Here is a 13273-nt window from a genome sequence, read left to right as displayed (position 1 = left end):
GCAGGAACCCAAACACCATGACGCTGGGACGGCCCTTGCTTTTTTTTTTTTTTTTTTTTTTAGCAGTCATCCAACAGATTGATGTTATTAAGATTCAGTGTCACTAGGAACAGCCTCTGTAAAGAGCAGTAACAAAAGAAAACAAAAGTTTGGGACGTGAGGATGATTTCTGACACAATACAATCTTTTCAGCTATACCCATGAGTAGATGCAATCTCAATAGAGAGCAAATACAGGCAACCATAAACCATGGCGGCTACTTTAATACTATTAAAAACGTTTTCAGTCAAGAAGTTCCCTTGTAAGGTCAGATGGGGATTTGATGATAATCTACTCAAAATAATTTGGTATCAAAAACTGCATAAATAAATCTAATGCCTTAATTATTGCATTTTAGCTATTATATAACTTAGCTGCCATATAATCTGTACATTAAAATGTACAGCTGTTTCCAAAGTTATTGCATAAGATCCCTTTATATCACTATGGAAAATAAATGCATTTGGGGACATTTTAAAAGTAAATGTCATTTAAAATTAGATATTCCTCTATTTACAGGAAATGAGGCACAATGATGTATTTTTTCCCCCAAATGTTACACTGGTTCTTTGATCTTTTTTTTTTTTTTTTTTCTAGTGTTTTTTTTTTTTGCCCCCAAAGCCCCAGTAGATAGTTGTATGTCATAGCTGCACACCCCTCTAGTTGCTGTATGTGGGACTCGGCCTCAGGATGGACAGAGAAGCGGTGTCTCAATGCGCACCCGGGATCCGAACCCAGGCCGCCAGCATCGCAGCGCACGCACTCAACCACCAAGCCACAGGGCCGGCCCTGGTTCTTTGATCTTCAATCAACCTTTTCTGGAATAATTTCCATCTGAAAAAATTTTTCATTTAAAAACAAGATGTTTTTAATCAGTTTTTTTTCAATTGTTTAAGAGGTAAAAATCTGAAATGGATTTTTTTTTTAAAAAAAGGTCTACGAAAACTGACAACGCTTTTGAGGTTATTCTTATTCTAAGAAACTAACATAAAACAAAAAATAAACTACGTGAAAGAATTTAGGATAAAACAAACTGATGAAAACAATCAACAATTTTGCCCGTATCAGGCTACATTGCGGTCCTTCATAACGTGTCGTAAATTGAATTAAAAATAAAGAGAAACTAGGAAATGCAAATCAAACCTACACTAAGATAGGAGCCGGCCCCGTGGCATAGTGGTTAAGTTCGCATGCTCCACTTCAGCGGCCAAGCGTTCGCAGGTTCGGATCCCAGGTGCAGACCTATGCATCGCTTATCAAGCCATGCTGTGGAGGTATCCCACTTATAAAATAGAGGAAGATGAGTACAGATGTTAGCTCAGAGCTAATCTTCCTCAGCAAAAAGAGGAGGATTGACAATGGATATTAGCTCAGGGCCAATCTTCCTCACACACACACACACACACACACACACACACACACACAAAAACCTACACTAAGATATCACTTTACACCCATTAGAATGGCTATAATCACCAAGACAAAAAATAACAAATGTTGGAGAGGATGTGGAGAAAAGGGAACCCTCATACACTGCTGGTGGAAATGAAAACTGGTGCAGCCACTATGGAAAAACAGTATGGATATTTCTCAAAAAATTAAAAATAGAAATACCATATGACCCAGCTATCCCACTACTGCGTATTTATCCAAAGAACTTGAAATCAACAATTCAAAGAGACCTATGCACCCCTATGTTCATCACAGCATTATTCACTATAGCCAAGAAGTGGAAGCAACCCAAGGGCCCACTGAGTGATGACTGGATAAAGAAGATGTGGTATATATAGATATATATACAATAGAATACTACTCAGCCATAAAAGAAGACAAAATCGTCCCATTCGCAACAAAATGGATGGACTCTGAGGGTACTATGTTAAGCAAAATAAGCCAGACAGAGAAAGACAAACATCATATGATTTCACTCATATGTGGAAGATAAACTAACACAAGGACAGAGAATAGTTTAGTGGTTACCAGGGGGAAGGGGGTTGGCGGATGGGCACAAGGAGTGAAAGGGAGCATTTATATGGTGACTGACAATAATGTACAAGTGAAATTTCACAATGTTATAAACTATTACGACCTCAATTAAAAATAAATAAATAAAGAGAAACTAAATGAGTCCATATTCTTAAAACATCAAAAGAATATGCCCTCCCCCCATAATAAGCATTCAGTACAGTACCTCTATTTTATACAGTAATCCTTTCTAATCTGGAGGGCAATATACCAAACTGGTAACAGAGGTTTTCTCTGAGAAAGCGATTAGAGGGAGGCAGACAACAGGAACCTGATAATTACCTTAACTGTACTGTTTTGACCTTTTACAAGGAAAAGGTATTTCAGTATTATCTATACATTTTTTTAAATAGGTATTTTCTTACCTCACACCCCTTAGGATGGCCACTATCAAAAAAACAGAAAATAACAAGTGTTGGCGAGGATATAAAGAAACTGTGTAAGGAACTCTTACACACTGCTAATGGGATTGTAAAATGGTGCAACTACTAAGGAAAACAGTATAGAGGTTCCTCAAAAAATTAAACTAGAACTACCATATGATCCAGCAATTCCACTCCTGGGTATATATCCAAAAGAATTGAAAGCAGGGTCTCGAGGATATATTTGCACACCCACGTTCATAGCAGCACTATTCACAACAGCTAAAACGTGGAAGCAACCCAAGTCTCCATGGACAGATGAATGGATAAACAAAATGTGGCATATATACACAATGTTATATTAGCACCTCGAGGACATTAGGCTAAGTGAAATAAGCCAATCACAAAAGAGAAATACTGTATGATTTCATAGATATGAGGTATCTAAAGCAGTCAAATTCATAGAAACAGGAAGTAGAATGGTGGTTACCAGGGGCTGGGGGAGGAGGAAATGGAGAGTTGTTATTTAATGGGTATAGAGTTTTAGTCTTGCAAGACGAAAAAGTTCTGGAGATCTTTTCCTCATCAACGTGAACATATTTAACACTTCTGAACTGTACACTTAAAAATGGGTTAAGAAGGTAAATTTTATGTTATGTGTTTTGTTACCACAATAAAAAAATATGGAACTAAAACAAATGGTTAAGATGGTGGGGAAAAAAAAAATCAATGCCTCCACAAAAAAAGTATTTTCTCTTCAAAGTAGTAACATTGATAGATTATGCAGTCAGAATTTACTGCAACTATTTATATAACAAATTAATAAAGGAAATTTACTTTTAATATATAATCATATGGCTTCCATTTCTAAATGCCTTCAGATCAAATTGTAAGCCTATAAGAAAATCAGTCTCAATATATTTGAAATAAAAGTGAGAAAAGCAGATTAGAAAATGGTGTTTGTTTAAAAAAAGGGGGGAAGGGATTTGTCAGTTTCCGGAAAATATCAAACTGAAGGTATATAAAAGTATGCCCAGAAACGAGTCTGAAAAGACATTAACAGTGTTTATCTATTGGTGGTGGGATTAAGGGTGATTCCTTAGTATTATCTGTATTTCCTGAAGATTTTACAACGAATATTATTTGTTTTGTAATATGCAAAGAACAAAAATGGCTGGCTCCTGAGGATATGCTAAAGAATTTGCCACAAAGTATGACGATAACTCCAAATGAAGAGGGGCAAAAACATTTTGATCAGTGACAATATTTTTGGAATAAATATATTGATCAGTGACAGCGTGTCTGGAAGAAATATACTGAGAGGATAATTAAATCTATCCTCTCAAAATGACTGTTTTACAGGCACTCATTTGGATGTAGAAATTTTGGAGCACTTACACTTGAACAACAACAATACAAACCACAATCATATCAATCTGTTTCATAGTGAAGGGATTATAAAGCCAATATTTTAAGAGTTTAGACTTTAACCAACAAAAAGAAAAACTGTCTTCCAACTGTGACAAATACCGAACTATTTTATGAGAAACTTTCAGTTCTGTAATTCTGTAATTCAATTACTGAAGTAATTGATATTTCCTAGTTCTTCCTCATGCACTATAAACAGACCGTGATCTAAAGAGATAAGCAAAGAAAAAAAATGAGGCTGTTTTCAAGATTAACATTATCTTTTTCTCACAGAAAACCAAGTTCTATTTTATCTTTGGAGGGCAGAATTCACCACAAAATTAGGTCAGCAAAGCAAAGAAAATGTTTCATCTGCAATTGTTTCATTTCCTACTCTTTAAAAAATAGTTACTGGATTTTGTTAAATTCATGCAAAAAATTAATAAAGTTGTCTGATAAACAGGAAGGAAACCTCAGAGCCAACAAGTGAGAAATTGTCCCTTCAGGCAGGTTTTGAGTCATCTGGTTGGGCTGTACTGGTTTCACAGACTTAGAACACAGATGACATATAATTTAACATGTTTCAAATTTATTTTCAACTTCCTCATTCAGACAGAAATTTACCGCTGCTTGCCTTAAACTCCAAAATCTATACATATTTTTCTCTCTTGGAACGGCATCCTAAGAGCAAATTCACTCTTTTCTGAGTTAAGGGAATGTAAGTAGGAAAAAATCACAGGGGAACATTTACTTCAAGACTTGCTTTTCAGATGCTTCTATATTTTCAAGCCACTAAAAAAAATCTGCATTTTCTAAAGCCACTAAAAAAAATCTACATTTTCTAAGAGGAAGAACTATTCTGTCAAAGTACCCTCTATCTAGAGCCAGTTTCGTTTCCTGATAGACCAGTGTGCGCACAGAGAATGCTGAACTCACTGACGACAACGGCCTGCAACGTCATCTCAGTTATTCACATGCTTGGTCTTCTTTAAGGAAAAGAAAACTGAAAAACTCTTTTGGAAAAAAAAAATCATGTGCAAAGCTTAAGTCAGCTGATGATAATCTGGATTCATAATGAAAATCTCTGTGAAAATAAGAAACAAAAACAAGAAAAGTCAATATTTGGAGGATGCACAGCAACTTTTAACAGCGATCCCAAACGATGTGACTCCATAAACAGGCTCAGAGTCAGTATTTGCCTAGTGAGGTAAGCCGTCAACAGATGATTTCGGAAACTTGTTGGAGTCCTCGTATCACTTTCTGCTTATTTACTCAGTCACCAGTGTAACCCATGTCACAACAGGGCACGTGAATCAGCACCTCTAATGGGAGGGGAGATTCGTTTCAGCAAGCACAAAGCAAAACAGGCTATTTCACAAGGACTGATGTTTGTGGCATGAGCAACAAAAGAAAAATGAGTCTTTATTATTTTCATATATCCTATCTAAAAAGGACGTTCAAAGGAATGAATAGACGTATCTGAAAAAAGAAACCACTGGGTAGCCCTCCCAACTAAGCAACGAACCTACGTTCTCGATCCATCTCTAGCTCCCACAGAGGGCTCCTCATCCTCACCCAACCAACCAAAGACGGACTTAAGCTGGAGCCAGTGTGGGCTTTGAATAAAACACACTGCATTACTTCCAAGAGTCAGAATGAAGCAGGAAGATAAAGGGTGACTGTATTTAAAGTGCCTCTAGAACAATATTCATTCAAAATACAACTGTACTATCTACCATCCATACAGCTATTATCATGAAAATGCAGCTTAATCTTCAAAGTTATAAGCTCTCAGCATATTGAAAACTCTACAACCCTCGCTCTAAATTCTTGCTTCTACAAGTTTTAGAGTACAATGAACACAAGTTTAAAAACCCATTACATTAAGGAACTGGCACTGTTGAAGTTTTCTAATAAAACTGGCATGAGGCCATGCAAAAATGAGGAAAAACTCAGCAAAAGTAAAAACTAAGTAAGTGCCAAATTCTAAAATATATCTTTAGACTGAGATTTTTTTTCCCTGAAAATATCTACATAAAGTTTCACGTTGTATGAACTAACTGCAAAATTCCACTTTAGCATTATTGGGGAAAATCAACTGATACAAACTTTTAATTCCTTTATTTTAAAATTTTTTTGGAACTTTCTTGTCATATTATAAGTCAACTCTCAAGTTTTTGAAACAGCTATTTTTGCTATAGAGATTTCTTATGCATCTAATTACTTTCAGTCATTTTAAACGTATCATACAAACAAATATCGAAGTTCATTTCTTATTCTCTAAGAAGTTCCAGTCTAGCCTAGAAAGAACATGGGTGTGGGGCACATATACATACTGATTATAAATTAAACCTTTATATCATAAAATTCTATAAATATGCACAGGCCTCATGGGGTAATAAATTCACTTATCATAAACGTCTAGTGCATTATCTACTTTTCTCTTCCATTTTGTCTCTGCTCCCCATTCTTTTAAGATGTAATTCATCTACTTCCTTCTCTTCCAGTGTTAGCTGCACAGGAGAAGCTATTTGCAAGTTAGAAGTAGATGGAAGAGTGTTACAGGGCGCTAAGCAGAATTCAGTTTCAAATGAGAAGTGAATTTCTGCAAGTCTGATCTACTTTTTACAGTCCTAAGTCCACAGTGCTAACCTGCAACTTGAGATCACTTCGGTGGACAGACTGGTGAACAGAGGGCTTGAAAATACCTGATACTGATAGGGTGCTTTGTAGTTTACTGTTCTTTTCACATTTGTTATCACATTTGAACCTCCCAACAATCCCGTGCAATACGGAGGGGCATTTTAGTGTCCCCTCAGTACGGTGATGACGGGACTCCAAGAGACAGGAAACTTCCTTAAGGTCGCTCAGCCAGACACCAGAAACACTACAATGAGAACCCGAGCTTGTGCTTTCTGACTACGTCCAGCAGTGCAGGGCAGGTTTTTCTTCTTCTTTGTGATCTACTCCTCAACCTCTTTGAAGGGTAAAAAAGGAAAAAAATCCAAATAATTCTGCACATAAATATGTATTTATGCAAGCAAAAATGTATTCACTATAATTCCTCAAAGAGAAGTCCCTCAGAGATGTTTCAATTCTAAGAGGAAAAATCTTCATCTTTCAAAATATGTGGCATTTAGGGCCGGCCCAGTGGGGTAGTGGTTAAGTTCGCACGCTCTGCTTCGGCGGTCTGGGGTTCACGGGTTCAGATCCCGGGCGCAGACCTACACACCACTTATTGGGCCATGCTGTCTGTGGCAGGCGGCCCATGTGTAAAGTGGAGGAAAATGGGCACAGATGTTAGCCCAGGGCCAGTCTTCCTCAGCAAAAAGAGGAGAATTGGCAACAGATGTTAGCTCAGGGCTAATCTTCCTCACCAAAAAATTAAAAAGTGGCATTTAAAATAATATTCAAGTAAAATAAAGTTACAGTATTTCTTTGCCAATTTACAGATGATTTTCCTTTTCCATTTAGCATTGTAATTCCCCCTTCAGTTTGTACTAGTAACATACTATTCATGGTAAGAAAATGAATTTCAGAAAGTAGAGGCGGGCCGGCTCCGCGGCTTAGCGGTTGAGTGCGCGCGCTCTGCTGCTGGCGGCCCGGGTTCGGATCCCGGGCGTGCACCGACGCACCGCTTCTCTGGCCATGCTGAGGCTGCGTCCCACACACAACAACTAGAAGGATGTGCAGCTATAACATACAACTATCTACTGGGGCTTTGGGGGGAAAATAAATAAATAAATAAATAATTTTAAAAAAAGAAAGTAGAGGCAATGAAGGTATTACATCAAGACCAAACAGCCACCAAAATATGTGAGGTAATAACATAATAATAATAATATAGCCAAGGATACGGTCACCTTAGGCTCCTCTGACTGGTGAGTACAGGTCACATCTCTGCCCTTCAGGAAGGAACTGACGCAGACCAGCCTTCACTAGGCCACCTTCTCGCCCTTGAGGCGTCTGACGATTCCCCCATCTCCAGCCCACAACTCTCTCATGAAAACTCCATACTCTTGGGTTCCACATCAACTGATTACCACCACTTAATGCCCACAGATATTTCAACAAGCCCAACTTGTTCAAAATCAAATTACCACCTCCCCCCAAACTAAACTCAGCCTTCTTCCACTTTTCCATCTCAATGAATAGTTCTAAGAGCCACTCAATTTTCCAAGCCAAAAGCCTGGGCATTATCCTTCAATTCTCCTTCTCCCTCCTCTGCCAAATCCAATCAACTACCAAGTTTTGAATGTAAAAATACTTTTGGAAAGCCCCCAGAGTGTGCACCACTACAACACTACCATAGCAGCCTCCTACAGGATGCGAGGTAAAAGTTGTGATAACAGCTCATATTTACTGAACACTTACTTTGCACCAAGCACCGTGCTAAGCTATGGGTCTGAGTTAATTTAATCCACACAACAATTTGAGGCTGGTGCTAGTCTTATCCTTGTTTATAGATAACGAGACAGCAACAGAGAACTTTAGTATGTATCTTGCCCACAGTAACACAGTGAAGCCCAAGGTCATAACACCGTGCTGAACTCGCTTACTCCTGTGTCCTTGCATTCACTTTTCTTCTCTGCTTGGAAGGTCCTTTCAACCTTGTCGCCCAGCTTCAAAGGTCAGCGCAAGCATGTTCTCCTCTACAAAGTCTTCTGATGCCCCCTGCTGGTGCTCATTCCTCTAGGAATTCCTCTCGAGGTTGGCTACATGCTCTACAAACCAGAGGCCTAGATTCCAACCCTAGAGATTCTGATGGCATTGGTCTGGGTGCAGCCTGGGCATCAGGACTTATAAAAGCTCCTCAGGTGATTCTAATGTGCAGTTAAGGCTGAGACCCACTGCTCTGTATTTCCCCAATCCTTTTACATCAGAGCACTTATCCCACTGCAGTGGAATGGACTGCATGTCTGTGCCGATAACTGCACTGTGAGCTCCTGAAACAGAAGTTTCACGGTCACCTGGGGGGCTTTTTCAAGACTAGAGGTTCCGGGACCTCACTTAAAAACTAAATCATGGGGCCGGCCCGGTGGCGCAGGCGGTTAAGCGCGCACGCTCCGCTGCGGCGGCCTGGGGTTCGCCAGTTCAGATCCCGGGCGCACACCGACGCACCACTTGTCCAGCCATGCTGTGGCAGCGTCCCATATAAAGTGGAGGAAGATGCGCATGGATGTTAGCCCAGGGCCAGTCTTCCTCAGCAAAAAGAGGAGGATTGGCAGATGTTAGCTCCGGGCCGATCTTCCTCACAAAAAAAAAAAAAACTAAATCAGAACCGTGGGCAGGGCCCTGGAAATTGTTTCTCAAATAATTCTGATGTGCAGCCAAATTTAGGGACTCTCTCCTAGGTAAGAACTGGGTCTTTTCATTTGTACCCATGAGGGTCCAGCAGGGTGCCCAGCCCATAGATGGACTGTGATAAACATTTGTGTAACGAATGAAATCTAGTAACATGAATCTGGGGACTGGCTGTACATATTCAATATTCAAGCTTCCTGCAGCTGCACTGGGAGAAGCTGCTTCAAGCTACAACAGAATGCAAACACTGGGCAGCTTTTCAAATGTTTTTTAATTCACCAGTGCCCCCTACTGACCTGAAGATAGATAGCTAAATTAAAACAATGGTTACAGTTTAAATATTTTAATGGTATATGCACGTAACTGGTCACACACACTGTACTTTTCCCATCAACATCTATACTCATCAACAACTTTGCCCTCCAGTCCAAGCTGACAACTCTCAAACCCAGATCAGTCCTACCATTTGCTCTTCCCCACTCCCAGACTGCAATCATGACGGACCTCCCATAGCTGCTCTCAGCAGAGCCCTCAAAGCCTCTCACTTATCTTTTTTGTTCCTTGCTCAGTGCCTCTTCCAAATCCCACCATGCTCATAAAATCACTCATCTCGAAAACACCATTCACCTCTCAATTTGCCTCAGTTCTTGCTATTCAACGTATGATGGGGGACTAGCAGCATCTCTATCACCCAGGAGCTTGTTAAAAAATGGAGAATCTGAGGCCCCACCCCAGACTTACTGAATCAGAACCTGCATTTTAACAAGTCACAAGCACATTAAAGTTGGAGAAGCACTGGTTCTCAGCTACTAGACCTAACACCGCCATTTTATGACAAATATTTTTCTAAGTAACTCTTTTGCTATCTTGAAATAAAATTCATCACCCACCTACACACATAAGTCCAAAAGAAAGAGACGAGCATGCTGACTTGATGGTAACATAATGGAAAACAAAAAGGAAAGATTTATAATAAGAATTATATTTCAGTATATAAATGTTCAACACAACTAAAGACATGAAGAACCACTGGAGTTTCCAAAACGCACCACAAATGGGTAGTACCATCCAGTTGAGAACCACTGGTCTACAATCACTCCCACCCTTCTTTTCCTTCCATCTCACAGGAGGAAGGGAATATCTCGCTCCTTTTCAAAGCTGAGAGAGTCTCTCTTATAAAAGCTCCCTCTCTGGCCATACACATTGCCAAATCTTGAATACTGGAACAACCACAAAACAACTCCAGAATCTTGACTCAACATGTCCCTCTAGTTACCATATTCTCTCTCCTTCCCTTGACAGTCAAGTTTATCAACCCCACCACTGTGTTCACTTACTCATCTCTCAGTCACCAACCTGTATTAATCTAGCTTTCACTTCCACCAGTAAACCTACATGTATAAAGATCATGAAAGCTTTCCAAATTGCCCAAATAAACAAACACTTCTCCAAATTCATCTGATAACTCATCTTTCTGTCATGGACATTGTTGGTTGCACATCCAGTCTCCATTCCCCCATCGTGTTCATGCATTCATTTCTCTCCCATGTGATTAAGATAAAGTGACTCCATCCTGAGCTGATCCTGTTTAGTCTAAGCCAATCAGAGCATGGCATTCCCCTGGCACTGGCTATCGGATCAGGGGCAGACACCTGACCGAAGATGGTCCATTCAGACTGAAGGAAGAGCGTAATCCAAGTGTGGGAGTTTTGTCCTCTTTCTCTTGCTCTAGTGAATGGGAAAGCATGTGTACTGGCAGTCATCTTGCAACCATAAGGGGAACCAATCTTACTATGAAAAGCCAAGAAAAGAGACCAGGTCCTTGATGACATCGTTGACCCACTGGAGTCTACACTTCCCCTGGACTTGGTGAGATAACTTTCCTTACTATTTAAGCAACTGTTTTCCCAGTTGAAAGCGTCTTAACATAGGCTGTCCTCCGTGCAACTTTCCTCTCTTGATTTTCTCAACATCACTCTTTTGTGCTCCTACTGCTACTTATCAAAATTTGCTTCTCAAACATCTCTGGCCTTCCCTCTTCCTCTGCCTACTCCTTACATTTTGTTGTCCACCAAGGTTTGTTGTGATTTTTTTCTACTCAAACTACGTTTGGATAATTTCAGTTCACCGTATCTTCCCGTGACACAGGAGAACTGAGCTACTGGCACTTCCTCCAATGGAGTACCACTGCTAATGTTTCCCAACTCCTCCACCTGAGGAACTCCAACTTATCTTTCAAAACTAAATTTAAATGTCTCCTCTGTGAAGCCTCCCGTGAAGTCCCCAGGGGTTCCTTGCCTTTCTTGTGCCATAGACCTCTTTGGTAGCCTGGTGAGCCCTATGGACCCCTTCTCAAAATAATGCTTCTAATTCCATAAAACACCTATTGCAATAGTTATAAAGATATTTTTTAAACCCCAAATCTGATATAGTAATATGTGCTTATTAGCTCATTAAATAAAAAGATCTAAGAGTGAGTCTTATAACTACTGTAATTTTGAAGTAGTGATGAGCATAAATGATATTCTGAGATCTGCAACACCTGTAATGCAATATGAAAATGTCTGTGACATGCATTGGTCCTGTGACTTCTACTGGTGACAGGTACTGCTACTACTACTGTGGTTTGTTGCTGTAGTAGCTTATTAAATTAATCACTCCCAGTGAACCACACCGCCTCATATCCATGCTCTGATGTGGTCCTCCACCATACTGACTCTACAGTCAGTAGAGTCTGCGACTTGTTTTCACATCAGCAAATGTGATGCAGGCAGGTGTTTAGGCATTGGGACTAGCCCTCTTGGAACCCAGTAATCATGTAAGGAAGCCCAAGTTAGGCACAGTGAGGGGCACCAAGCTCCCAGACATGGGAGTTAGGCCACCTTGTAGCCTAGCCACCACCTAAATGCAGCCACGGGGGGATGGCAGCAGAACTGCCCAGACAATCTACAGATGGTGAGAAATAATAAATCATTGTTGTTTCAAGGCACTGAGTTGCAGTGGTTCACTATGCAGCAAGATAACTGAAACAGTTACCTACATTTATAACTGAAAAAAATGCTAAATTTCAGTTGGAGATTGGTGAAAATAAAGATTTTTTCCCATCAGAGTTCAGGAACCCCCCGAATTCTATTCAGACTCTCTGAAGGGCTGAGGACCACAGGATAAGAACCCCTAGTTAGGCAGAGGAGATCCTGCTCTCCCTTTTACCAACATGGTATATTGTTGATACCCATGTCAACTGATCACAGCATATTCTTTGTTGTTGCAACCCTAAAACTGAGCTGAGCTCCTAGCACATTATAGGCGTTCAACACAAATTTATCAAATGAACATAAATTGCTTTTGGGTTCTGTCATCCTGACTAAACTGGGACCTTCCTGAGAACAAAACAAAAGCAAATATGTAGATGGCACTTCTATGTGCCAGGGCTTCTTCCAAGTGCCTTACACATACTAACTTTTTTATTCCTTATAACAACCCTATGAGGAAGATGCTAGTCCCCCCAATTTCACCTATTTGAAAACAGGCAAAGAGAGGTTAAGTGACTTGCCCAAGGTCACACAGCTAGAAAGCTGTGATGCCAAGATTGGAAGACAATCCATGTTCCGATTTTACAACCTGTACTAATGTGCCCAAAGTACACTACAGGAGCTCAATAAAACTTTTAAATGAGTAGTACAATTTTGAAATTCCATTAGCATTATTTTATGGTTTCTATGCTTCTTGAAGACTCAATTTTGTAGACTAATTTCTGGTAGCTTGTGATTTGTTCTTCGTGATAGAAAATATCATTTTTTTTAAAGTGGTATGATAATGGCTTCACGTTAAAATGCAGATTTTCGAACAAAGTCTTCACTGTAAAAATCAATTTCTTTCAAAGACGACGAGTTCATAAAATTAAAGAGGGTCGACTTGTCCATACTAAATAATGCTTCCTGGGGAGGGGAGCAAAGCTCCAGCTTCTCCCCTCACCCAGCCATTCCCATGCCAGCCTCCCCTACACCCTGCAGCAGCTTCTCCAAAGTTGACCCTCCCCCATTCACACACCAGGTTCTGAAACCTGACTCTGCCAGGCAACCAAAGCCGAACCCTGCAGTGCCTTGAGCTGGCCTCACCCTACCCACGAACCCAAG

The 13273-nt window shown here is 40.1% G+C and overlaps 1 protein-coding gene across 1 annotated transcript in view; it reads right to left on the bottom strand.

The window, feature by feature from the left end:
* APOO (apolipoprotein O) overlaps positions 1 to 13273 on the bottom strand; it is a 54417-nt gene that overhangs the window by 40645 nt on the left and 499 nt on the right. The gene's annotated exons all lie outside the window — the stretch shown is intronic.

The sequence above is a fragment of the Ceratotherium simum genome, chromosome X, assembly GCF_057802395.1.
Source record: "Ceratotherium simum simum isolate JZ-2026a chromosome X, ASM5780239v1, whole genome shotgun sequence".
NCBI lineage: Eukaryota > Metazoa > Chordata > Mammalia > Perissodactyla > Rhinocerotidae > Ceratotherium > Ceratotherium simum.
The sequence above is the reverse complement of the archived record's forward strand: the minus strand, read 5'-3'. Positions and strand labels throughout refer to the sequence as shown.